A 27,768-nucleotide genomic window follows, 5' to 3' on the forward strand; every position below is an offset into this window, starting at 1 on the left:
AGCTTCATAAAGAGACTAGAGGGATGTGTTTAAAATCAAAACTTATATTTTATCTATATACCTCGTGTAGGTCTGTTTTCATTTGGTAATTCATGAGATTATAGACTGGTAAACCAAGCTGCTTTACATTCCTCCAAGACTTAGCCTGAAGGCTGCTCTCCACAGCTACCACTAGGATAGCGTTCTATATAGGTTGTCTTTAAACCTACCATCAATAAGGGTCATTTGGACTGGTGCAAGATGCCCACTAGAATAGTGGACAGCATATACCAGGTCAACTTCTTACAGACTGCACTACCAAGCTCCATGCTATGGCTGTGGTGGATTTGGAATAGGAAGGCGGACAGGTTCCATGGAGGCAGCTGTGTCTCCTGTACTGCCAGTCCATTGTTTACTGGGCAAAAATGTGCTTTTTAACTTTATTTTTGTTACATATTAGGATATACATGAATGGTGGTTTGCTGTCAAATACCGCATCACGAAAATAGTAATATAGACAGCAGCTTGTAGCACTGTAAGATCAACAAGGCACTATGCATCAGAGTATCACACTTTGCAGACCATTATCATCACAAGCCTCTCACTGAATCCCATTTTACCCTTTAGGCGCCATTTGGTAATCGCAACTGTCTTGGATCCCCCGACACATCATACATATAAAGCCAAACAGTGTTTAGATTGGTTGCATTAATGGGGAGCCCTATAATCCAGTATCACATTATCCAAAGGATGAGACCCGTCACCCTACGGGACTATGTCCTGCTCCAGTTGGGAGTTTGTGGTCTGCCGCAAAGTCTCTTCATTGGATCGATAGGGCCCCATATATCTTTAGGGCTGGATGAGCTAGGCATAATGCATGCATAAACCTTGCAGTTAGAATTACAGTAGGCCAGGCTGCGTAACCAACTCTGCAGAGTGGGAACCGATCTACGGCCCCATAGTACAGCTATTTCCCTTTTGGCCAGCAGCAGTCCGAGGGATGCAAATCTTCTGATCTTTCTGGGAAAGTTAACTGTATTTTTTTTTTGTTTACATTTGTTTATTGAGGTTTTTTTATAAGACAAAAGATCAGAAAAACAGTACATTTCTCATTGCACTTAATATTTTACATCGTTACTTTATAACCCAGTAAAGCCACTTCCGGGTGTAGGAATAAGGGACAAGTTAGTCATGGCTGTGTACCTGCTCCCAGTTGGCCTAGTTGGCCAGCGGCTTGGGACATGTCCATGTGAAGTGTGCAAAATCCGTGTTGGGTACGGCGCATTTCTGGCAGTTATGTGGTCGGGATGGATCCAGTCTATGTGCTTTGGCGGGGGTAAACTAAGTGCGACGTAAGAATTTGAAATTGAAAAGTTTATGCCTACTATTAAGAGAGACTTCCTTTGTTCCTTCACAACACTTCGTCCACTGCTTATCAGTAATGGGGCAGCCCAAGTCATGATCCCATGCTTTGCAGACCTTGTCATCGTCCACCGGCCTCATGCTAGCACATGCTTTTTATAGTTTAGAAATTGGATGAGCACCCGTCCCGCTTTCGATAATCAATATAAGTGGCGTGAATAGGTCAGGTTCAATGGGATAATTAGGTAGTGTGGCACGCAGAGCCGAATGGAAGCAGCCTAGAACGAACCTGGAGATATCTAGGAAAAAGGCATAGTCCGACTCTGAGAAGATATGCCCCTCCTGGTACAAATCTCCATTTTGGAGGTGTTGGGGAGGGGTAGTGCAGAGGAATATAACGCGGTGGCGCTGGTGACCCGCTTTAGCTTATACCAGGACGAGCTGGTGCTGTAGACTGTATGTCATTAGGGTCTCTGGGAACACCCTTGTGCAAGAAAGTCCACAGCGGTTCCAGCAGGGCAAAGTCCACCTCCGGGAGGAGAAATGGGATCCTGGCGTCCAGATGGAACAATGTGTAAGCGTAGCAGCATTGGGCCACCAAATAATACAATTGTAGATCCGGGAAGCCATATCACCCCCTGTCATACGGGAGAGTGAGCACCTGCCAGCGGAATCTTGCCCGCATGCGTCCCCAAACCAGCCTGATGAAGTGTGTGTGCAATGTTAAAAATAAACGTGTGTAAGGGGTATGGAAATATTGTTAAAAAGATATAAACATGTAGCGAGTACTACCATCTTAAGTATCACGTCCCTGCCGGCAATTGACAGTGGTAAACACAGCTACCGTTCTACTTGTGCTTCTAGGGTGCAGACTGTTTGTCCATAATTCATAAGGAGGATCTGGGAAGAGTCCAGGTGGATATGGATTACCAGATATTTAACCGAGTCCTTGCACCATTCAAGAGGGAATTCGCATGCCCACGGAACTGTGCTGGTCGTTAGAGGAAAGAACACCAACATGTGCCAATTTATGCCTAGGCCCGAAACGTGGCCGAATATGAGTATTTCTCAAATGAGCGGCTCTAAATTTACCTGTGGATCTCTAACATAAAGAATGGTGTCATATGCAATGAGCGAGACTAGAAGGGGGCCAGTGTTGAAGTGCAAGCCTCTCTGCAAATGTTGTTCCTGGAAATGGCGAATTAACGGATCCATAGCCAGGATAAACAATAGGTGGGACAGTGGGCAGCCCTGTCCTGTGCCTTGGGAGACTGCAAAGGGTTGGGATAGCGTGCCGTTCAGGTGAAGTCTCACCCTGGGCCAGCTGTATAGCAATGCGGTGGTGGCTATAAACCTCACTGGCATACCCATGCGGCGCATAACCGAGATAAAGAAGGGCCATTCCACGGAATCAAAAGCTTTTTCTGCATCTAATAGGATCGCGGCGGCGGGGACATCCGGGTTGATTCTGTGGATAACAGAAAAGAGTGTTCTGAGATTTAATGAGGTGGAACGGTGGGGGACGAAGCCTGATCGGGCCGGTGATATGATGAACTCCATCAACTGGGATAGGCGGTTGGCGATGATCTTGATTAAGATTTTATAATCTAAATTTAAGAAAGATAGAGGTCTGTAGGATCCACATAGGAAAGGGTCTTTGCCGGGATTGGGAAGGAGAATGATGACTGCGTCTCGGACGGTGGGGGGAAGGATCTGTTTCTCGAGGGCTTCGGCATAAACCTCTATCAACTGTGGCACTAGTAGGTCCTTTTATGCCTTGTAAAAGTCCCCTATAAAGCCATCTAATCCAGGGGCTGAAGAGCAGCGGAGGGTATCAATGGCGCTGAGGACATCAACTTCAGATGTAGTTTGGCTAAGAAGTTTTGCATGTTTTTTTAGATATATCAGTGCAATCTCTGACAGATAGGCTTCCTGGGCCGATGGGTCACTCTCTGCTTTAGTAGTGTAAAGAGCTGTGAAATAATCCAAGAATTTGTCACGAATCTCTGAGGTGGAGGTGAGAGTCTGATTAGTGGAAGAGCACAGTTCTGTGATGTAAGCTCTACAGTATGGGGGCCGGAGCATCTGTGCAAGCACCCTACCTGGTTGCTCACCCTCTCCATACCACCTGGTGGTCTGATACTTGCCCAAATATAATAGCTCACGGTCAACATTCTCCCGAAATTAAACCAAAAGGGCCAAGCGCTGACCCGCCGCATCCGGGTCTGGTACATGAAGCATTGCAGTATCAAAGTCTGCTAGTTTGCGCTCAATGCGTTTGTGTGTGTTTCGTAGATCTTTAACCACTTGGATGCTAAGCCATGCCCAACACTCCCATGTAATTTCCATTGAAATCAATGGAAACTCCATGACGAGTTACCCTTGTCATTAGCACTGAAGGGGTTAAGCACTCCGGCATGTTTGACGATGCAGACACCCCTGATGTAAGCTTTGAAGCCCTCCCATAAGACCGCCCATGTGTCAACTGAACCAATATTAATGGTGAAGTAGACTTCAATGGCTTTGTGCACTTCTACATTGAAAAGATCATCATAGAGGGAACGGGTCAGGAACCACCATTGCTGCTCAATTCCCTCAGGCAGAGGAACCCTCTGTTGTAGCTGTATTGGAGAGTGGTCAGAATACGTCCTCGGTAGTGTCACATGAGACCGAAACCAACTGGCAATGCCAGGGGAAACCAACCAGTAGTCTATTTTACTCCAGGTGTTGTGTTGGCCGGAATAGTGTGTATAACTTGTGAGAGCGGGATTGCACAAGCACCATATATCTAGCAGCGATAGCTGTTCACAAAGATCTAACAGAGTACAGCGTGCTTGAGGTTTGGTGTCTAGAGATGCGGAGGTGCTGTCTAAGCTGGGGGTAAGGAGTAAGTTAAAATCCTCCCTACCAATAGGAAGCAAGGCTCTAACCTCGCTAACTAGGCATGTAATGAATGGAAAAAGTTGGGGGAATCAGTTTTTGGGCCATATACACACATCAGCGCTGTGTTATGTCCAATGAGCGATCCCTTGATAATTATGCATCTGCCCTCATTGTCTACCACCATGGTGCTGATGCAGAAAGGGACCCTTTTATGGATAAGGATGGTTGTGCCCCTGGCGTAACTACTGTAGCAAAATACCTGTGCGCTCCCCAGCTGGTGCAAAGCAGGCCTAGGCTGACTTGGGTAGATGAGTTTCCTGTAAATAAGCAATATCCACCCGGTGTCTTAGTAAATAGTGAACAACCTGCCGCCTCTTGTTATTATCATTAAGTCTCCTGACATTCCATGACATCAAGGACAATCCAGAGGGACCATCAACGTTACTCAATCGAGCCATCAGATGTAAATGTCTAGCATATCACATTCAAGCAGCCGCAAATAAGGACAAGCTGTGACAGTGACCATTTCTTCAAACAAAGAAAGATGTTTATGCAATGAGAAGTGACCCCTCACCCAATGTCACTACTTCTAAAGTGAGGCAGAACCATAACAGAAAATAGAACGTGAAGTACCAAGTGACTTTACCCTGAAGTGAGAAACCCCTAGAACAGTACATTCGTAAGAGAAAGAACAAACCCAAAGGTATACGCCATGAGGGGTGGCAACGCCACATCAGTCGACCAGCTATGTGTCACATTGCAGAAGTATGAAGAACTTTATCCCAGTGCAATTATACAATAATGAAGAAGGGCCAATGCAGCAGAGTCAGCCAGTGCCAGAACCAGAAAAGAGTTCAACACTTGCATGCAATCCACTGTGTGGGGGTTCTCCCTCCTCCTGGTCCATATGGTTGTTTTTTTGTTTGTACGCATGATAGAACTCTTGTACATCAGTAGGATTTTTACAAATGCAAGCCCGGCCCCCCACATCGACCCTCAGCCTGGTGGGGTACAACATGCTCTATTTTAAACCCAAGTTTCTGAGGGTGGCCTTGACCCCAATATATTTATTGCGTGCATCCTGTACCATGACAGTGAAGTTCGGGTAAAGGGATAGTTTTGAGCCCTGCCAAGTGGTGTTCCCACACTCTCTTGCGAGGCACAGCGCAGTGTTGCTGTCCTGAAAGTTCAAGATGCATGCAATAATGGGTCTGGGAGTAACCTGGATTAGGCCATGGCCACAGGGATCGGTGCGCACGCTCTATCATAAACCCAGGGATGAAGGACTCTCTCCCAAACAGGTCAGACAACAGAGTCTCAACAAACAGGTCCATGCAGCCAGTGGCGGTGGTTTCTGGAACTCCCAATATGCGAATGTTATTGCGCTTGCTTCGCACTTCAAGGTCTTCATTCTTGAACGCCACCTCCTTAAGGATGCGCTTGTAGTGTTATAAACATTTTAGGGACTGAGCAGTAGCATCTTCAATATCCGAGATGCGAGTCTCCGCCACATCCAGGCGTCTGTCAAACTCTTGGCCAGCATGTCAAATCGCCTGTCTAGGGATTTAAAGCCAGCCCTCATCTCCTGCAGCATTGACATGGACAGAGCGGGGAGGTCGTTCGCATGGTCCGCACCCTGTGCGCTCTCCGTCATGTTGGAGCCTTCCTCAGGAGCCCTGTCTGTGAGCTTTTCAAAAGGAAGGGTCTTCTGTTTGGGGCCTTTACGGCCTATGCTGCGGTGCTGCTGTGCAAGTGCAGCCGTGGAGAAGCAAAGCACGTCCAAGGACAATGGGAGTGTCGGATCAGTCCAATGTGAGAATCCAGTAGTGTGGGGTGTAATGCCGGGGATCGGGGTGCAAAGGACTTGATCTGCGGCTGGCTCTAGGCAGCGAGGATTGACATGTTATGGGCAACAGGCAATGCACAATCAAATAACAAATGTCCAGATCGGCGAAGCAGGCACATCTCAGTTCGCCCTCCAGGCCATTTCATCCCTGCAGCAGGCCTCAGGAGAGCCGGTTGTCGATAGGGCCTTGAGCTTAGGTTCTTGTATCCCACCAGGCTGATGTGTGGGCAATGTGCCCATATAAATGTTAGTGACCCGGCCCAGGTCTCCACTCCACAGAAAAAGAAGGCGGGCTGGAGGTCAGCAGGCGGGCCTGGTGTAGATGTCAAGGCCGGGATCAAGAGGCAGAATGAAGCAAGGGCCTACGCTGCGCAAGATTAGAGAACAGCACAGGTGAAAGTGGGCTGCCTATGTCCTTGGGGCCAGGTGGTGGCCCGGAGGCGCTCTGTCTTGCCGATTGCTGGGCAGAGGGGAGAAGGAACCGTGTCACTGGGCCGGCTGCGTCGTGTGATGGGCCAACACCGCGGGCCCTGTCCCAGCTGTGGCCTCAGGGAAATGGCAGGTGAATGCACCGAGGATCGGGTGCAGCCATATGCGGCCGCACCCTAGTAGAGCTGATTGCTGATTAGAGGGTGGTTCACCGCTGCCGCCTCGCGCCCGGCCTTCTCACCCCAGAGATGGGCCCCCACTCACCTCAAACCACTTTCTTCCGTTTCTTCGCCCTCCAGCCTGCTCGCGCGGGAAAGCCCAAGTCGCCGCCAGCAGCCGCTCCGCCTCTCCCTCCACCAGGTGCCGTGTCTCGATGATGCCACAGAGTCAGCCCACCTCGTGCAGCACTGTGCAGTATGGGCTATTTGCCGTATCGTGCATTGGGGATAATGCCGAAAAGCTGAGGCGGTTGATGGAGCTTCAGCCACAAGCGGCCATCTTACTCGCTTGCGTGGCCATGCCTCTTCTACTAGACAATGATTTTGAAGCATCTGAGTGGTCAGAAGTGGGGAGGGGTCTCCATATGAAAATATTGGAGCTTCCTGAGTGGGTATGTGTTGTGACTAGGTCACAGACTATCCAGAATAAAAAGGCTAGATACTTGGACCCTGGAACATAGGGTCAAGCATCCAAGGACAAAGGTACTGGTGTTGGTGAACCAGCTCAGTGGACTCCAGCGGTGCAGACAAAATCTAACCTTGATGAGAAGGAACTGGCCTCTGAGGGAGGGACTCCATCACTGCCAGAGCTGTCAGATATTGCAGAACTTACAGGAGCAGGGTCAGGTGTTTATGAGGACCCGTATGAAGCACATTTATATGCCTTGGGTATAGTGAAATTGCACATTTCACTCCCAGATTGTATTAAAGAGCTTTCTTAAATCAACTTTTGTGCTAGGAGCACTGTGGAGTGATGATCTGCAATATGGTTTCATATTCAGAACCCCTAAGGTCTCCCTAGGTATCCCAGAGGTGTGTGGTTCTGTAGAAATGGGCATAGTCCTTATAAAAGATGTTTTACCTGATGTTGGAGAAATTGCCCAGTTCAGTTTCACCATTGCAGATCCCCAGCCACATAGGTTAACATTGCAAGAAGGTATTAGCATCTAGGATGTCATAAAAATATAATTCAAGGACTTCCTATAATGGTATAGATAAATCCAACAATATGCTATTTTTGAATGTGTCCTAAAATGTACAAAGCAGAAGTTATAAGACGTTCTTGTCTGTAAGCCAACATTCAGCCTTGCAGTGATCTGTCCCGAATATCAGAGTTAAGTGCATTCACCAGACTGCTTTGATTATGTGATAAGTAGCCCCTGGGGTTAGAGAACCATTCTGGAAGTGCATGTTTCTGCTACATAGGAATGGCAAAGCAGGGGGAGGGGCATAAACAATGATCTTTAATAGAAGGCAGAGACAGGCAGGTGAAGCCAGTTTCATTTACATCCCTACTCTTTGAACCCAGCCAAATGGCAGATTAAGGAAGGACTGAGCAGATGCAAGGGGGAGGACAGTATGGAGATGTACCATCCTGAAAGTTTGCTCAACCGTCTCTTGTCTCTCTTCTGGAAAATCAGCCATGTTAAACTTTGGAAAAATGGTACTCTCTGGGAGACTACAGTGCCACACATTGGAGGATGTGGTCATACTCTGGGATGTTGCCCTGCATCTCATTGGACAGGAGTGTCCTCCTGCTTGACCCAGAGCACTTTGAATACGTTTCTGAGAGGGGCAGAGCCTCTTATATCTGCTGCTTGAAACTACATAAGAAGGGTCCATGCTGGAAGTTTGATTTGCACCATCAGGCCCTGCACTCTGAAAAGATTGAGCCTGCTGCATTATCTGGAACTACAACCCTTTGGATGTGCCTTGTTTCAAGAGGAATAACAAGTGGACTCCCTGCAAGCTGAAGGTTAACAGAGCTCACCTGCATCAACCCATCCAAGAGAACACTGCCTGGAGTGTATCCAGTGGACGTTTATGGCCATTGTCCAGGTTCATTGTGGGAACTGTGGTTCCAAACTTTCAAGGACCATTTTGGAGATTCCAGACCCATGGATTGTGCATTGGAAATTTTGGAACATCAAGAGGAACTTGAGGAAGAAGTTCCAGAAGGTTGGGAAAGTTTGGTGAACTTTTGTGAAAAATTTCCAGAAGGTCACCTGACTCCCACAGAAGAGCAATCCTTTGAAACCTCACTGAATTCAGCCTGCTGGATGAGGCTACAGAATGTCTCATGCAAAATCTATCAGAAAAGTATCTAAGTTTAAAGGTAAAATCTTGACGGGCCTCCCACTTAGTGTATCAGCCCAGGGCTCCATTGCGGTTGCCCTCAAACTTTGACTTTGTCTTTGTCAGACGCTACCAAATTTCCAGAAGTGGCACAATTGGTTTCTTAGCATTAGAACGTGTTTAATCATTAAAACATCATATCTCTTCTTCCCTAAAGTGGATTTTTAGTTTTGGTGTCATTTTATAGATAGAAATGTTTCCTATTTGCCTAAATTGGTGTTTTTTTTATTGTATGTTGTGTCTTGATTATTTACTGAATTGGTGTTTTTAAATGATTTACATACCTGTCTCTAAAGTTAAGTCTGCCTGCTCGCAGCCAAGCTACCAAGGGTTGAGCATGGGAATAATTTTCTAAGACCCATTCTGAGCCCTATATTGTGTTAATGGCTTTATCGTAAGTGGTAGATAAATACCACTAATAAGCCGCTTTCCAACACCCACAATACTCCTGATAAAATAGTACCCCTCTTGTGTGGTTGGGCCTATCATCCATAAAAGGAAAAGCCCCAAATGCAATGTGGAGACATTAAAGTTTTGCCATGAAAGCTGATACAGCTGTGGAATTTGGGGCCTGGCTTGGCCATCACCTAGGACAAACTACCAAATGCAAAGATTTCTGAAATCTAAACACAGATAGGAGTCCAGGGTGGTGTGACTTAGGTGGTTTCCATTATTGTTTCTTTCCCAAAATGTTCCACAACTCTCATAAACTGGCTAAAGTCAAACATTTTCCTCATATTTCTGTGAGGGGAGGTTCCAGATTCATTGAGGAGCCACAACACTCGTACCATGCAGCATTTCCATGCTTCTCCCAATAAAAACCCTACCTCATCTATGTGGTTTGGCACCTGCAACACAAAAGTCCCCAAAACACAATTTGGCAAAATCAAATTTTCACCATAAATGTTGACACAATTTGGTACTGTATATAATTCAGAATTTGGGCCCGGATTCGGCCTCCATCCAGGGAAACCTACCAAACCTAAACAGACTGAAAACTATATACCCAGGGTATGCCAATGAGGCTGGGCCTATGGTATGCAACAAGAAGTCTAGGGCCAGATGTAGGTCGCCCAATACAGGTCGGTAACGGCCGAAATTACCGAATTTCGGCCATTGCCGACCGGTATTGGGAATTTGTGATGTAGGAGGCCAAAAAATACTGATTCGGTAAATACGAATCGGTAAATACCGAATCGGATGTTACCGATTCGGTATTTACCGAATCGGTAGATGATATGTAGCAGGCACAATTAAGAGTGCTTATTTGCATTAAGGATTCAGTATTTACCACCAACTAATAGTTGGTGGTAAATATCGAAAACCTTAAAAAAAGAAATGTTGTGCTTTTTTTAACCGTGCCGTGTGGCAGCCATGTATGTGTGCCACATGTGCACCCATGCACTATACAGGGGTGCAACAGGGTGTCAATATGACACCCTGCCACCCTTGTAGGTCTACCCCCTATTACCGATTCAGTATTTACCGAATCGGTAATTCTCATTCATTCCTATGGGCCTCCAGGCCCATTGGAATGAATGGGGAATACCGAATCGGTATTTACCGAATTTTACCGATTCGGTAACATTTACCGAATCATTAGCTACATATCATTTACTGATTCTAAAGTACAGAATCGGTAAAATTCGGTATTTTAGAATCGGTAAATGACATTTATCTACATCTGGTCCCTACTGCTGTAGAATTGTATAGTGGGTGGGGATCATCATCCTGGGTCAGACTTCAGGCAGGGATCCACTTGGGACATTGTCTCATTTCAAGCAGTACCTCTCCTTCACAGATTAGCCCTCAGTACAGAGTTAAAGTAAAAGTAGACCCTTTTTTTTTGCAAAAACAGTACATCCGCAGCAAGGATTTGGTACAAGACATACTGATTCTCTATTTGGAAGGTGTGCCTCCTAAATGCCCTTTAAATTTGTGGTATGGTATTCCTTTCTAAAACCATTTTGTGATTTAGTAATCATTTACTGAGTCCCAAAATTGATTTCGTGAACTCCAAAATGCCCTTTTATAGATGCAGACACTCCAATTTTATGAATTTTTTGCAAACACAAAATGGCACATCTGGCTCATAACTCTTGTGAACATAACTTGCTCATCTGTTGTTAGAGAAACTGTAATAAGTACACATACATCATTATAAGTATTACAATACAATCACAAGCTGCCGTGTTATTGGTGTTCGCAGCATGTGTTCTAGTATAATCAATACTTTCATCTAATGTATAAACTCGGTCTCTAAAAAAATAGATTAGTCAAAAGCGAACCAGTTCTTTGCTAAGGCAGAAATGGTTGTGAAGCAGACAGAAGGATGACGTTCTGCACTGTGATAGCAAAATGACATTTTCAATCCACTGTATGTTTGGCTTACTTTATTCTGGACTCCTGTTTAAATTGATACTGTGCCTCAGCAGAAAAACTATTGAATGGGTGTATTTCTTCAGGCTTTGTCTTGGTATTCTGCATTATCTATATTTCAATGAAAACTTGAAAAGTTAAATTACTGCTAAGCGAGGATCTATTGAATGAACTGTAAATCAAAAGATGCTAAATTATATGTAACTTTCTCGAAGGCTTACTATACCAAAATACAGAAATATTGGGTGTAGTCATTATTAGTGTCGGTAATAATGTCCATGTATGTGGAACCAAATGTACTTTTCTTTCACGCAATGCAGCAAGGCAACTTAAAGCAACACATGGGTAAACGTGAGACAACAGGAATGTGTGATATCTTTTAGGATATTGTATACTTCCGCTCTCTCCCAGCGTTGATGAACTCTGTGCAGCCTAGAGCTAGCGCACCATGCTGGCATTATAGAAAGGATTATTTTTCTGCATAAAAACAATCCTTAGAGGCATATTCCTATTTCCATGTATGATGCAGATTGCACCACACATTTGTTCATGCTGTAACACCAAAAATCTGGTTTTGTAATATGGTTGTAAAACTTGTTTGAACCAAGCACAGTCTTGCTTACCACCAAGAACACGTAATAGTTACAGACAAAAGTGTTTTATTGTCCAGCCCACTATGTGTTAAAATTGCATTGATTTGTGTGATTTGCCTGATAGGCATATATTTTTTTTTTATTGGATCTGTGCTCTTTTGTTATCAGCACGAGGGAAAAGTTAGTTGTCAGTCATTGGTTAAAATACCTTTTTTTCTTGAGGGTATATTTACTCAATTGTAGTACTGTGTTTGCATCACAAAAGTGCCGCATATTGACAGAAAATCTTTTTTACCAATTGACTTTCCAGTGCAAAACTTGTGCAAAGCAGTGCATAGCGCTGATTTGAATTACTTAGTGCCAAGGAGGCTTTTTAAGGATGGTGCATGGGCGTGCCCGTGCAACCACCCAAGGTTTCTGATGCAAAAACCTATTTACTTAAAAAATAGGCAGGGTGTTGTGCCAGAAAATAGCACCAATTTCCACCAGGTGGTATTACAGATAAGTAATTTCATTTCTCCTTTCTTTTCAGACTTTGAATGTGTGCTGACCTGTACAGCACACATACAAAGTAAGAAAAGATTTAAAGTTATCCTATGCATAGCATTTTGCACTGAAGGGTATCAACCTGTGCTTGATTCACAGCACCACCCTTGCACTATGGTACAAAGGAGTGTATGTGGCGCACAACAGCACATTTCTGCATCAGCACTAGAGAGAAGGGAGGAGAGTGCCATATTTCTGTAAATATGGCGCTCTCCCACTCTCTCCTTTGCATGCAGCCCACCATTTTTCCGCTGCTACACTGCGCTGCGTACTGATTTAGTAAATCTGCTTTATGACCTTAAACATGTAAAATACCATATGCCTACCAGATAAAATATGCTTTATTATTTAAGAATTCCTGACCCAGCTCTCCCTGTTGAGTCTCAGCTTGAACAGGGTTTCAATAATGGGGCAGGGTCACATAAAGTGAGCTTGCTAAGTGCAACCTTAAGGCATGTTCAACAGCATGGCTTTATGCTGATGGTAGTCATAAAAGGTTGTAGAACAGCAGTCACATTATGTTATCACCTTTGACAGAGGAAAATGTCGGCTGTTCAACCGGGGTTTGAAAGTTTGGACCATTGAACTACAAAACAAACACACAGCAATGCAGCATAACATAAAAGAACAACACAAATATACCAGGAAACAGCAGAATAGAGCCAAAAAATCACAGAACAACTGGGCTAGCTTTAGGGCAGTGCAACTGGTGCTGCTGCACTGGGCGCAGACTCATGGAGGGGGCGCTAACCTCAGGCCGGTGGTGTGTTTACCAATAACTTGTGATTGGAAAGATGAAGGGCACTTTTGCCCGGTGGTAGTGAGAGAATCTGAGGATGCAGTCATGAGGTGTGGGGGCGCCAAAAATGATTCTCGCACAGGGCACCACAAGCGCCTGCAGAACAATATTCATATCAAACTGTTAGCAAAGTCTGAGTACAATGTGCTGCACACCACACCACATAGCCAACACAACCACAAAGCAACACAATCAGCCAGCACAAAACAACACCACAGCAAAAAACATAAGCTAATCCAGGACGACAGAGACAAAACAGGAGTTATTCAGTTGTAATGTGCCCCAGGATTTGATATTTTTGGAGCATACAATTTTGATTCAGAATCTAGCAAAGGCTGTAATTTCTGCACAATTTTAATTCAACCTAACTCTTTAAAAGATTAATCCCAACCTCTTTCTATTTTTCAGTTGACTGACTGACTGACTGACTGAAGTGCTTATAAAGCGCACGAATGCCGTGGCGTCTTGGCGCTGTAGTACAGAGAAATGCAATGGAGCAGTTAGGTCTGGGTGAAGAGCCAGGTTTTTAAGGCCTTCCTGAAGCTCAGTTTAGATTTTTGAGCTCGTAACATGGGGGGCAGCGAGTTCCATAGTTTTGCCGCTTGATGGGAAAATTATTTACCTCCCCATCGGGCTCTGCTAGTTCTAGGCTGACACACTAGGTCCTGATTGGCTGACCTCAGAGTTCGAGACGGTACGTAACGAGGCAGAAGTTTGATGAAGTCATCAGGTCCCTTTCCATGTAAGGACCTATGTACCAGACAAAGAACCTTAAACTGAATACAGCGCCTAACCGGGAGCCAGTGAAGCTCCCGAATGGCTTTGGACGTAGGGTGACATTTGGGGAGGTTCAGCAGAACCCTAGCCGCTGCATTCTGAATTGCCTGCAGTTTGGTTAGTTGTTTCTCTCCTACTCCCAGGTAGAGTGAGTTACAATAGTCTACCCGGGACATTACAAGGGCTCCCATCACCGTCTTTCTTAACGTGATCGGGATGTAGGGTAAGATTTTTCTGAGCACCTTGATACTGTAGAAGCAGGCCGATGTCACCTGATTAATCTGAGCCTTACATGAGAGATCCTTATCTAGTAGAAAACGAAGGTTCCTGACCTTATCTACAGGGATAGGGCAAGACCCTGCCTCAGGAGGCCACCATAAATCACTCCAGATAGACGGTTTATGACCAAACTCTATAATTTCGGTTTTATCCGTGTTTAACCTGAGAAAGTTGTGGCTCATCCAATTTTTCACCCCAGCGAGGCAGTTCCTGAAACGTTCTGCCGTGGCTTCGATGGATTGAGAAATTGACACTACAATTTGAGTGTCATCGGCGTAAGACACCAAATGCAGGCCATAAGATCTAATCAAGGCTGCTAAGGGAGTAAAATATAAGTTGAATAACGAAGGTGACAGTGCCGAGCCCTGTGGGACCCCACCGGGAAGGGAGAATTCAGTTGATTGTAAACCATTCCAGAGCACTTGTTGTCTAAGAAAGAGGTGACAAGGGCCAGAGCAGTACCGGTGAATCCTAAGGTAGTTAATCTTTTTAGCAGGACAGAGTGGTTTACAGTGTCGAAGGCCGCTGTAAGGTCTAATAAAATCAGGGCCGTTCGACCACCCTCGTCCATAGTCTTGCGTATTTTTTCCGTGGCCATGATGAGAGCGGATTCTGTGGAATGAAGCGGTCTAAAACCGTGTTGTGATGGATCTAACAACTTCTTTTCATCCACATGTCTCATAATTTCCTGATTCATGGCCTTTTCCAAGATCTTAGCTGGTAGAGGCAGGCAGGATATGGGACGGTAGTGCTTAGGTTCAGAAGGATCAAGGGTATCCTTCTTGAGAATGGGTCTGATACAGGCCATCTTCCAACTTTTGGAGAATTCACCTAGATTAATGATCTTATTTAGCAGGGGTGTCAGTACATTTGCGATACTCTCCGGAACCATATGTAATACATAGGGGGGGCAAGGATCAAGAGGGGAGCCGGATTTCATCTGGATGAATAGATCGCATACTTGCTTCTTCTCTAGTAGAGGAAAGCTAGAGAAGCAGGAGGTGGTCATGGTGGAATGTGTGACATTATTAATGGTTTTATCTGATACCATAGTGCTGAGCTCATCGTACACTATTTGCACTTTAGTTTGAAAAAAAGTGGCAATACCATTCACAAAGTTCTGATCTGGACTAAAGACTGTGTCTCGGGGGCTTTTTACTAAATGAGCTACAGTTTTGAATAGTTCCCTGGAGGAGTTAGAAGAGTTTGGGATTTTATTCGTAAAATATGTTGATTTATCATGGACAATTATTTGTTTATACTCCTGTAGGACTTTTGTGTATTCAAGTTTGTTTTTCTGACTGTAATCTGAGCGCCACATCCGCTCCAATCGTCAACATTTATTTTCAATTGCTTTCACCTCTGCCGTGTACCATTGAGCAGTGGCGGACCATTTTCTAGGTTTTTTACTTCTATTGGGGCCAGCTCGTTCACCGCCTCATTGATCCAATTATGGAAGTCAGTTGCCCCGTTCTCGCTATTTCCACATTCAAAGTCCGGGGGGTTGCTGGCCAGTGCTTTAGCTAAGGAGTTTGGTTCAAGCTTTTTCCAAGGACGGGTTTTTTCAGGGGGCATGAAGTTTCTACGCTGATTTACAGGGTTTTTCAATTGCAGATTGAAAAAGATAGTGCTATGGTCCGACCAAGGTACAGAAAGAATCGACGTAATCTTAATGCGATCACTATTGGTAAAAATCCCGTCAAGGGTATGCCCTGCTGAGTGTGTAGTCCTATCAACTAACTGCTTCATGCCGAAGCTGAGGAGATTGTCAAGTAGAGTGGCTGAGTCCGAGTCGTTATTCGCCTCAAGATGATATTTAAAATCACCCAGAATAGAATAAGTTACTGAGTCAAACGTTGTTTCTAAAAAAGTATGTAGTGCTCTGATAAAAGGACCTCTCGGTCCGGGGGGACGGTACATGAGCAGTCCTTCAAAAATCAGACAATTATTCTCTTTAATTTTAAAGGTCATAGCTTCGGCCTCTAAGTCCTGTTGGGGGCAAGCAAGCAGTTTAAGATGCGATTTATAGATTATCGCAATTCCCCCACCCACAGTTTCTGTTCTATTGACGCATTCCACAGAGTAACCTTCAGGAATATCAGTGTTACAATCAGGACCAGAGACGTTGGATGCCCATGTCTCTGTGAGGAACAAAAGATCGGCCTCATGATCAGTGATCAGAGCTTCAATCTCATGCTTATGCTTAGGCATGGACCTTGTGTTCAGCAGCATGCATTTCAGAATTCTGTTTCTGTTAATCGCAGATTTTGAGCAATTATTCTGAATAGTAACCTGCAGGTGGTTGTTTAGAACAGTACACTCCTTTATAGCCGGAGGGAGGTCTGTCATATTGTGTGAGATGATAGGGGGGTTAGTGAGTGCTTGAAAGCCGCAAAAGGGACATCTGGGGGTTACACGGGTATCACCAAAATTGACTCTTACAGGGTGATCACAGCAACGCTGGTCCAGCCTGCACAGTTCAGATTTGGAGTAGCGCAGCCCATGAGAATGGGCATAGATTCCAGCGCTAAGCGCGAGTCGCTGCGATCGTCGGCTGCGCTTCCGGTAGTGCATAGTGCTCTGTAGGCTCGTGGCCCTGAGAGTGCTAGAGCGCGTTCCTGCACTCCCACCACTCCTAAGATGGCGGCCATATTCTAGACGACCCGTATCTCCCTCCGCATCTAACGGGACTTCCCGCGGCGGACCAGGAATGGGGTGTCGGATAGGAACAGTGCAAATTAGCTATCAATTGTGCAAAAGTGCTAAGTGCAATGTACAAACAATTTTTTAAATCAATTGTCACACACGAGGTTAAAAGGGAAGCTTCACGGCAATGTGCAATGTAAAACAATTTTAAATCAATTGTCACAAACGAGGTTAAATGGGAAGCTTCACGGCAATGTGAAATGTAAAACAATTTTTAAATCAATTGTCACACACGAGGTTAAAAGGGAAGCTTCACGGCAATGTGCAATGTAAAACAATTTTTAAATCAATTGTCACACACAAGTTTAAAAGGGGGGCTTCACGCAGTTACACACAGTATCACAGTTTTGTAAAAACAGCTGATAGCCTCTGGCAGCGTAAATGTGGGGGTTAAGAATAAGCGTTAGTGCTCCACTGGCTTCTAAGTAATGAAGCGCCTTTGCCGAGTCCTGCCTATGTAGCCTCGTGGCCCTGAGAGTGCTAAAGCGCGTCCCTGCACTCCCACCACTCCTAAGATGGCGACGATATTCTAGACGACCCGTATCTCCCTCCGCATCTAACGGGACTTCCCGCGGCGGACCAGGGATAGGGTGTCAGATAGGAACAGTGCAAATTAGCTATCAATTGTGCAAAAGTGCTAAGTGCAATGTAAAAACAATTTTTTTAATCAATTGTCACACACGAGGTTAAAAGGGAAGCTTCACGGCAATGTGCAATGTAAAACAATCTTAAATCAATTGTCACACACGAGGTTAAAAGGGAAGCTTCACGGCAATGTGAAATGTAAAACAATTTTTAAATCAATTGTCACACACGAGGTTAAAAGAGAAGCTTCACGGCAATGTACAATGTAAAACATTTTTTAAATCAATTGTCACACACAAGTTTAAAAGGGGGGCTTCACGCAGTTACACACAGTATCACAGTTTTGTAAAAACAGCTGATAGCCTCTGGCAGCGTAAATGCGGGGGTTAAGAATAAGCGTTAGCCGCTCCACTGGCTTCTAAGTAATGAAGCGCCTTCGCCGAGTCCTGCCTATGTATGCTCATGGCCCTGAGGGTGCTAGAGCGCGTCCCTGCACTCCCACCACTCCTAAGATGGCGGCGATATTCTAGACGACCCGTATCTCTCTCCGCATCTAACGGGACTTCCCGCGGCGGACCAGGAATGGGGTGTCGGATAGGAACAGTGCAAATTAGCTATCAATTGTGCAAAAGTGCTAAGTGCAATGTAAAAACAATTTTTTAAATCAATTGTCACACACAAGGTTAAAAGGGAAGCTTCACGGCAATGTGCAATGTAAAACAATTTTAAATCAATTGTCACACACGACAGAGTGTTACAATTCAAAGCGGGGTTCGGCAGGATTCTTCCCTGGACCCAAGCTGCAAGCTCTGCCCAGTGTGAGAGGATATTTTTGATGATTGTTATGTCTTATTTTTGTCAACAAAAATATATTTTTATCATTTGTGTCAACAACATCCAATAGAGTGCCTAGATAAATAAACAGGCCATGAGCACAACCCCAAATCTGAGTTCCTGTTTGTCAGTCATCCGTTATTAAATGGCCCATCATTTTCCTACATTTATTGATGTAAAATGGAGCATCTACTTATTGGCAAAAACAGATATCATTGGGCCAGTGCACTATAGCCAACCAAGCTGGTGGACACTGCCACTCCTGCAACCCAAGCGGTACAAAAGGGGGTGGTAATGGACGGAGCATCTAAACCAATCAAACACTCACACCCAGTCAAAGGATCTGGGTTTAATCCATCACCGTTCTTTAGCCCACTCTGCCACCACAGTTCAGACATGGCTATATGCAAATCAGTCTGACCCTGTGCCTCATGGGAACAGTCCAGCCCGAACTGCCAAGCCATGCCTTCCCTGGACCGGAAACAAGCTTCCGAGGACCGGTTTCTGGCATTACAGCCGTCTTCAGCCCGGCTTGCTTGAATCCAGTGGCAAAGTGAGCAAGGGACTCACGTCTGAGCATACCCTGCCACACTTATGGTGGCCAAAAGCGGTACAAAAGGGGGTGGTAATGGACGGAGCATCTGAACCAATCAAACACTCACACCCAGTCAAAGGATCTCGGTTTAATCTATCGCCGTTCTTTAGCCCACTCTGCCACCCCAGTTCAGACATGGCTATATGCAAATCAGTCTGACCCTGTGCCTCATGGGAACAGTCCAGCCCGAACTGCCAAGCCATGCCTTCCCTGGACCGGAAACAAGCTTCCGAGGACCGGTTTCTGGCATTACAGCCGTCTTCAGCCCAGCTTGCTTGAATCCAGTGGCAAAGTGAGCAAGGGACTCACGTCTGAGCATACCCTGCCACACTTATGGCGGCCAAAAGCGGTACAAAAGGGGGTGGTAATGGACGAAGCATCTGAACCAATCAAACACTCACACCCAGTCAAAGGATCTGAGTTTATTCCATCACCGTTCTTTAGCCCACTCTGCCACCCCAGTTCAGACATGGCTATATACAAATCAGTCTGACCCTGTGCCTCATGGGAACAGTCCAGCCCGAAATGCCAAGCCATGCCTTCCCTGGACCGGAAGCAAGCTTCCGAGGACCGGTTTCTGGCATTACAGCCGTCTTCAGCCCGGCTTGCTTGAATCCAGTGGCAAAGTGAGCAAGGGACTCACGTCTGAGCATACCCTGCCACACTTATGGCGGCCAAAAGCGGTACAAAAGGGGGTGGTAATGGACGGAGCATCTGAACCAATCAAACACTCACACCCAGTCAAAGGATCTGGGTTTAATCCATCACCGTTCTTTAGCCCACTCTGCCACCCCAGTTCAGACATGGCTATATGCAAATCAGTCTGACCCTGTGCCTCATGGGAACAGTCCAGCCCGAACTGCCAAGCCATGCCTTCCCTGGACCGGAAACAAGCCTCCGAGGACCGGTTTCTGGCATTACAACCGTCTTCAGCCCAGCTTGCTTGAGTCCAGTGGCAAAGTGAGCAAGGGACTCACGTCTGAGCATACCCTGCCACACTTATGGCGGCCAAAAGCGGCACAAAAGGGGGTGGTAATGGACGGAGCATCGGAACCAATCAAACACCCACACCCAGTCAAAGGATCTGGGTTTAATCCATCACCGTTCTTTAGCCCACTCTGCCACCACAGTTCAGACATGGCTATATGCAAATCAGTCTGACCCTGTGCCTCATGGGAACAGTCCAGCCCGAAATGCCAAGCCATGCCTTCCCTGGACCGGAAGCAAGCTTCCGAGGACCGGTTTCTGGCATTACAGCCGTCTTCAGCCCGGCTTGCTTGAATCCAGTGGCAAAGTGAGCAAGGGACTCACGTCTGAGCATACCCTGCCACACTTATGGCGGCCAAAAGCGGTACAAAAGGGGGTGGTAATGGACGGAGCATCTGAACCAATCAAACACTCACACCCAGTCAAAGGATCTGGGTTTAAGCCATCACCGTTCTTTAGCCCACTCTGCCACCCCAGTTCAGACATGGCTATATGCAAATCAGTCTCACCCTGTGCCTCATGGGAACAGTCCAGCCCGAACTGCCAAGCCATGCCTTCCCTGGACCGGAAACAAGCCTCCGAGGACCGGTTTCTGGCATTACAACCGTCTTCAGCCCAGCTTGCTTCAGTCCAGTGGCAAAGTGAGCAAGGGACTCACGTCTGAGCATACCCTGCCACACTTATGGCGGCAAAAAGCGGTACAAAAGGGGGTGGTAATGGACGGAGCATCTGAACCAATCAAACACCCACACCCAGTCAAAGGATCTGGGTTTAATCCATCACCGTTCTTTAGCCCACTCTGCCACCCCAGTTCAGACATGGCTATATGCAAATCAGTCTAACCCTGTGCCTCATGGGAACAGTGCAGCCCGAACTGCCAAGCCATGCCTTCCCTGGACCGGAAACAAGCCTCCGAGGACCGGTTTCTGGCATTACAACCGTCTTCAGCCCAGCTTGCTTGAGTCCAGTGGCAAAGTGAGCAAGGGACTCACGTCTGAGCATACCCTGCCACACTTATGGCGGCCAAAAGCGGTACAAAAGGGGGTGGTAATGGACGGAGCATCTGAACCAATCAAACACCCACACCCAGTCAAAGGATCTGGGTTTAATCCATCACCGTTCTTTAGCCCACTCTGCCACCCCAGTTCAGACATGGCTATATGCAAATCAGTCTGACCCTGTGCCTTATGGGAACAGTCCAGCCCGAACTGCCAAGCCATGCCTTCCCTGGACCGGAAACAAGCTTCCGAGGACCGGTTTCTGGCATTACAGCCGTCTTCAGCCCGGCTTGCTTGAATCCAGTGGCAAAGTGAGCAAGGGACTCACGTCTGAGCATACCCTGCCACACTTATGGCGGCCAACAGCGGTACAAAAGGGGGTGGTAATGGACGGAGCATCTGAACCAATCAAACACTCACACCCAGTCAAAGGATCTGGGTTTAATCCATCACCGTTCTTTAGCCCACTCTGCCACCCCAGTTCAGACATGGCTATATGCAAATCAGTCTGACCCTGTGCCTCATGGGAACAGTCCAGCCCGAACTGCCAAGCCATGCCTTCCCTGGACCGGAAACAAGCCTCCGAGGACCGGTTTCTGGCATTACAACCGTCTTCAGCCCAGCTTGCTTGAGTCCAGTGGCAAAGTGAGCAAGGGACTCACGTCTGAGCATACCCTGCCACACTTATGGCGGCCAAAAGCGGTACAAAAGGGGGTGGTAATGGACGGAGCATCTGAACCAATCAAACACCCACACCCAGTCAAAGGATCTGGGTTTAATCCATCACCGTTCTTTAGCCCACTCTGCCACCCCAGTTCAGACATGGCTATATGCAAATCAGTCTGACCCTGTGCCTTATGGGAACAGTCCAGCCCGAACTGCCAAGCCATGCCTTCCCTGGACCGGAAACAAGCTTCCGAGGACCGGTTTCTGGCATTACAGCCGTCTTCAGCCCGGCTTGCTTGAATCCAGTGGCAAAGTGAGCAAGGGACTCACGTCTGAGCATACCCTGCCACACTTATGGCGGCCAAAACCGGTACAAAAGGGGGTGGTAATGGACGGAGCATCTGAACCAATCAAACACTCACACCCAGTCAAAGGATCTGGGTTTAATCCATCACCGTTCTTTAGCCCACTCTGCCACCCCAGTTCAGACATGGCTATATGCAAATCAGTCTGACCCTGTGCCTCATGGGAACAGTCCAGCCCGAACTGCCAAGCCATGCCTTCCCTGGACCGGAAACAAGCCTCCGAGGACCGGTTTCTGGCATTACAACCGTCTTCAGCCCAGCTTGCTTGAGTCCAGTGGCAAAGTGAGCAAGGGACTCACGTCTGAGCATACCCTGCCACACTTATGGCGGCAAAAAGCGGTACAAAAGGGGGTGGTAATGGACGGAGCATCTGAACCAATCAAACACCCACACCCTGTCAAAGGATCTGGGTTTAATCCATCACCGTTCTTTAGCCCACTCTCCCACCCCAGTTCAGACATGGCTATATGCAAATCAGTCTGACCCTGTGCCTTATGGGAACAGTCCAGCCCGAACTGCCAAGCCATGCCTTCCCTGGACCGGAAACAAGCTTCCGAGGACCGGTTTCTGGCATTACAGCCGTCTTCAGCCCGGCTTGCTTGAATCCAGTGGCAAAGTGAGCAAGGGACTCACGTCTGAGCATACCCTGCCACACTTATGGCGGCCAAAAGCGGTACAAAAGGGGGTGGTAATGGACGGAGCATCTGAACCAATCAAACACCCACACCCAGTCAAAGGATCTGGGTTTAATCCATCACCGTTCTTTAGCCCACTCTGCCACCCCAGTTCAGACATGGCTATATGCAAATCAGTCTGACCCTGTGCATCATGGGAACAGTCCAGCCCGAACTGCCAAGCCATGCCTTCCCTGGACCGGAAACAAGCCTCCGAGGACCGGTTTCTGGCATTACAACCGTCTTCAGCCCAGCTTGCTTGAGTCCAGTGGCAAAGTGAGCAAGGGACTCACGTCTGAGCATACCCTGCCACACTTATGGCGGCAAAAAGTGGTACAAAAGGGGGTGGTAATGGACGGAGCATCTGAACCAATCAAACACCCACACCCAGTCAAAGGATCTGGGTTTAATCCATCACGTTCTTTAGCCCACTCTGCCACCCCAGTTCAGACATGGCTATATGCAAATCAGTCTGACCCTGTGCCTCATGGGAACAGTCCAGCCCGAACTGCCAAGCCATGCCTTCCCTGGACCGGAAACAAGCCTCCGAGGACCGGTTTCTCGCATTACAACCGTCTTCAGCCCAGCTTGCTTGAGTCCAGTGGCAAAGTGAGCAAGGGACTCACGTCTGAGCATACCCTGCCACACTTATGGCGGCCAAAAGCGGTACAAAAGGGGGTGGTAATGGACGGAGCATCTGAACCAATCAAACACCCACACCCAGTCAAAGGATCTGGGTTTAATCCATCACCGTTCTTTAGCCCACTCTGCCACCCCAGTTCAGACATGGCTATATGCAAATCAGTCTGACCCTGTGCCTTATGGGAACAGTCCAGCCCGAACTGCCAAGCCATGCCTTCCCTGGACCGGAAACAAGCTTCCGAGGACCGGTTTCTGGCATTACAGCCGTCTTCAGCCCGGCTTGCTTGAATCCAGTGGCAAAGTGAGCAAGGGACTCAAGTCTGAGCATACCCTGCCACACTTATGGCGGCCAAAAGCGGTACAAAAGGGGGTGGTAATGGACGGAGCATCTGAACCAATCAAACACTCACACCCAGTCAAAGGATCTGGGTTTAATCCATCACCGTTCTTTAGCCCACTCTGCCACCCCAGTTCAGACATGGCTATATGCTAATCAGTCTGACCCTGTGCCTCATGGGAACAGTCCAGCCCGAACTGCCAAGCCATGCCTTCCCTGGACCGGAACAGGATCGGTTTCTGGCATTACAACCATCTTCAGCCCGGCTTGCTTGAATCCAGTGACAAAGTGAGCAAGGGACTCACGTCTGAGCATACCCTGCCACACTTATCTTTACAGATCTTTTGACTGGGTGTGAGTGTTTGATTGATTCAGATGCTCCGTCCTTCACCACCCCCTTTTGTACTGCTTTTGGCCGCCATAAGTGTGGCAGGGTATGCTCAGACATGAGTCCCTTGCTCACTTTGCCACTGGATTCAAGCAAGCCGGGCTGAAGACGGCTGGAAGGCCAGAAACCGGTCCTCGGAAGCTTGTTTCCGGTCCAGGGAAGACATGGCTTGGCAGTTCGGGCTGGACTGTTCCCATGAGGCACAGGGTCAGACTGATTTGCATATAGCCATGTCTGAACTGGGGTGGCAGAGTTGGCTAAAGAACGGTGATGGATTAAACCCAGATCTTTTTGGCCGCCATAAGTGTGGCAGGGTATGTTCAGACGTGAGTCCCTTGCTCACTTTGCCACTGGATTCAAGCAAGCCGGGCTGAAGACGGCTGGAATGCCAGAAACCGGTCCTCGGAAGCTTGTTTCCGGTCCAGGGAAGACATGGCTTGGCAGTTCGGGCTGGACTGTTCCCATGAGGCACAGGTTCAGACTGATTTGCATATAGCCATGTCTGAACTGGGGTGGCAGAGTGGGCTAAAGAACGGTGATGGATTAAACCCAGATCTTTTGACTGGGTGTGAGTGTTTGATTGATTCAGATGCTCCGTCCATCACCACCCCCTTTTGTACTGCTTTTGGCCGCCATAAGTGTGGCAGGGTATGCTCAGACGTAAGTCCCTTGCTCACTTTGCCACTGGATTCAAGCAAGCCGGGCTGAAGACGGCTGGAATGCCAGAAACCGGTCCTCGGAAGCTTGTTTCCGGTCCAGGGAAGACATGGCTTGGCAGTTCGGGCTGGACTGTTCCGATGAGGCACAGGGTCAGACTGATTTGCATATAGCCATGTCTGAACTGGGGTGGCAGAGTGGGCTAAAGAACGGTGATGGATTAAACCCAGATCTTTTGACTGGGTGTGAGTGTTTGATTGATTCAGATGCTCTGTCCATCACCACCCCCTTTTGTACTGCTTTTGGCCGCCATAAGTGTGGCAGGGTATGCTCAGACATGAGTCCCTTGCTCACTTTGCCACTGGATTCAAGCAAGCCGGGCGGAAGACGGCTGGAATGCAAGAAACCGGTCATCGGAAGCTTGTTTCCGGTCCAGGGAAGACATGGCTTGGCAGTTCGGGCTGGACTGTTCCCATGAGGCACAGGGTCAGACTGATTTGCATATAGCCATGTCTGAACTGGGGTGGCAGAGTGGGCTAAAGAACGGTGATGGATTAAACCCAGATCTTTTGACTGGGTGTGAGTGTTTGATTGATTCAGATGCTCCGTCCATCACCACCCCCTTTTGTACTGCTTTTGGCCGCCATAAGTGTGGCAGGGTATGCTCAGACGTGAGTCCCTTGCTCACTTTGCCACTGGATTGAAGCAAGCCGGGCTGAAGACGGCTGGAATGCCAGAAACCGGTCCTCGGAAGCTTGTTTCCGGTCCAGGGAAGACATGGCTTGGCAGTTCGGGCTGGACTGTTCCCATGAGGCACAGGGTCAGACTGATTAGCATATAGCCATGTCTGAACTGGGGTGGCAGAGTGGGATAAAGAACGGTGATGGATTAAACCCAGATCTTTTGACTGGGTGTGAGTGTTTAATTGATTCAGATGCTCTGTCCATCACCACTCCCTTTTGTACTGCTTTTGGCCGCCATAAGTGTGGCAGGGTATGCTCATACGTGAGTCCCTTGCTCACTTTGCCACTGGATTCAAGCAAGCCGGGCTGAAGACGGCTGGAATGCCAGAAACCGGTCCTCGGAAGCTTATTTCCGGTCCAGGGAAGACATGGCTTGGCAGTTCGGGCTGGACTGTTCCCATGAGGCACAGGGTCAGACTGATTTGCATATAGCCATGTCTGAACTGGGGTGGCAGAGTGGGCTAAAGAACGGTGATGGATTAAACCCAGATCTTTTGACTGGGTGTGAGTGTTTGATTGATTCAGATGCTCCGTCCATCACCACCCCCTTTTGTACTGCTTTTGGCCGCCATAAGTGTGGCAGGGTATGCTCAGACGTGAGTCCCTTGCTCACTTTGCCACTGGATTCAAGCAAGCCGGGCTGAAGACGGCTGGAATGCCAGAAACCCGTCCTCGGAAGCTTGTTTTCGTTCCAGGGAAGACATGGCTTGGCAGTTCGGGCTGGACTGTTCCCATGAGGCACAGGGTCAGACTGATTTGCATATAGCCATGTCTGAACTGGGGTGGCAGAGTGGGCTAAAGAACGGTGATGGATTAAACCCAGATCTTTTGACTGGGTGTGAGTGTTTGATTGATTCAGATGCTCCGTCCATCACCACCCCCTTTTGTACTGCTTTTGGCCGCCATAAGTGTGGCAGGGTATGCTCAGACGTTAGTCTCTTGCTCACTTTGCCACTGGATTCAAGCAAGCCGGGCTGAAGACGGCTGGAAAGCCAGAAACCCGTCCTCGGAAGCTTGTTTCCAGTCCAGGGAAGACATGGCTTGGCAGTTCGGGCTGGACTGTTCCCATGAGGCACAGGGTCAGACTGATTTGCATATAGCCATGTCTGAACTGGGGTGGCAGAGTGGGCTAAAGAACGGTGATGGATTAAACCCAGATCTTTTGACTGGGTGTGAGTGTTTGATTGATTCAAATGCTCCGTCCATCACCACCCCCTTTTGTACTACTCCTGCACCCCAAGTCTAGTGTAATCTTTCAGAGCACAAACTGGTGGACTTTCTGGATTCCTTTTCATCTTAGTTTTCCACCTTATACTCTAGACATGGGAAAGGAGATTCAGTACTCTGATGTTCAAATAGTCAAGGGGTTGCAGCACATATCCTTCTCTACTGGCTTTTCATCCACAAAAGAGTCCTTTTGTAAGAGCTGGTGTTTGTAAATAAATTATTGGGCACATGCCATTCTGTTTTAAGGAACAATTCTGTCACTACAATACTCAAAGACCTTCATGCCTAAAGGGATCAAACACAAAATCATAAATTACCATGAAAAGTAGAACTAAAGGGGCACTTACATTTCTCGACAAACTCCCTATTAGTACACGTGCAAGGAGAGCATTGCCATTTCTATTTGGTCTACATAATATATTAATATTCTGACAGAGACAAAACAGGAGTTATTCAGTTGTAATGTGCCCCATGATTTGATATTTTTGGAGCATACAATTTTGATTCAGAGTCTAGCAAAGTCTGTAATTTCTGCACAATTTTAATTCAACCTAACTCTTTAAAAGATTAATCCTAACCTCTTTCTATTTTTCAGTTGGCTGACAGAGTGTAACAATTCAAAGCGGGGTTCGGCAGGATTCTTCCCTGGACTCAAGCTGCAAGCTCTGCCCAGTGTGAGAGGATATTTTTGAAGATTGTTATGTCTTATTTTTGTCAACAAAAATATATTTTTATCATTTGTGTCAACAACATCCAATAGAGTGCCTAGATAAATAAACAGGCCATGAGCACAACCCCAAATCTGAGTTCCTGTTTGTCAGTCATCCGTTATTAAATGGTCCATCATTTTCTTACATTTATTGATGTAAAATGGAGCATCTACTTATTGGCAAAAACAGATATCATTGGGCCAGTGCACTATAGCCAACCAAGCTGGTGGACACTGGTGGACACTGCCACTCCTGCACCCCAAGTCTAGTGTAATCTTTCAGAGCACAAACTGGTGCACTTTCTGGATCCCTTTTCATCTTCGTTTTCCGCCTTATACTCTAGACATGGGAAAGGAGATTCAGTACTCTGCTGTTGAAATGGTCAAGGGGTTGCAGCACATATCCTTCTCTACTGGCTTTTCATCCAC

The 27,768-nt window shown here is 47.1% G+C and overlaps 1 long non-coding RNA gene across 2 annotated transcripts in view; it reads left to right on the top strand.

Moving 5' to 3' along the window:
• Positions 1 to 27,424, top strand: part of LOC144781098 (uncharacterized) — a 149,695-nt gene extending 122,271 nt beyond the window's left edge. For both annotated transcript variants that reach the window (XR_013600875.1, XR_013600873.1), the window contains one exon: positions 27,226 to 27,424. This is a non-coding gene — a long non-coding RNA (uncharacterized LOC144781098). The remainder of the gene's footprint in view (positions 1 to 27,225) is intronic.
• The last annotated feature ends 344 nt before the right edge of the window (positions 27,425 to 27,768 follow it).

Source organism: Lissotriton helveticus, chromosome 9 (assembly GCF_964261635.1).
Source record: "Lissotriton helveticus chromosome 9, aLisHel1.1, whole genome shotgun sequence".
NCBI classification, from domain to species: domain Eukaryota; kingdom Metazoa; phylum Chordata; class Amphibia; order Caudata; family Salamandridae; genus Lissotriton; species Lissotriton helveticus.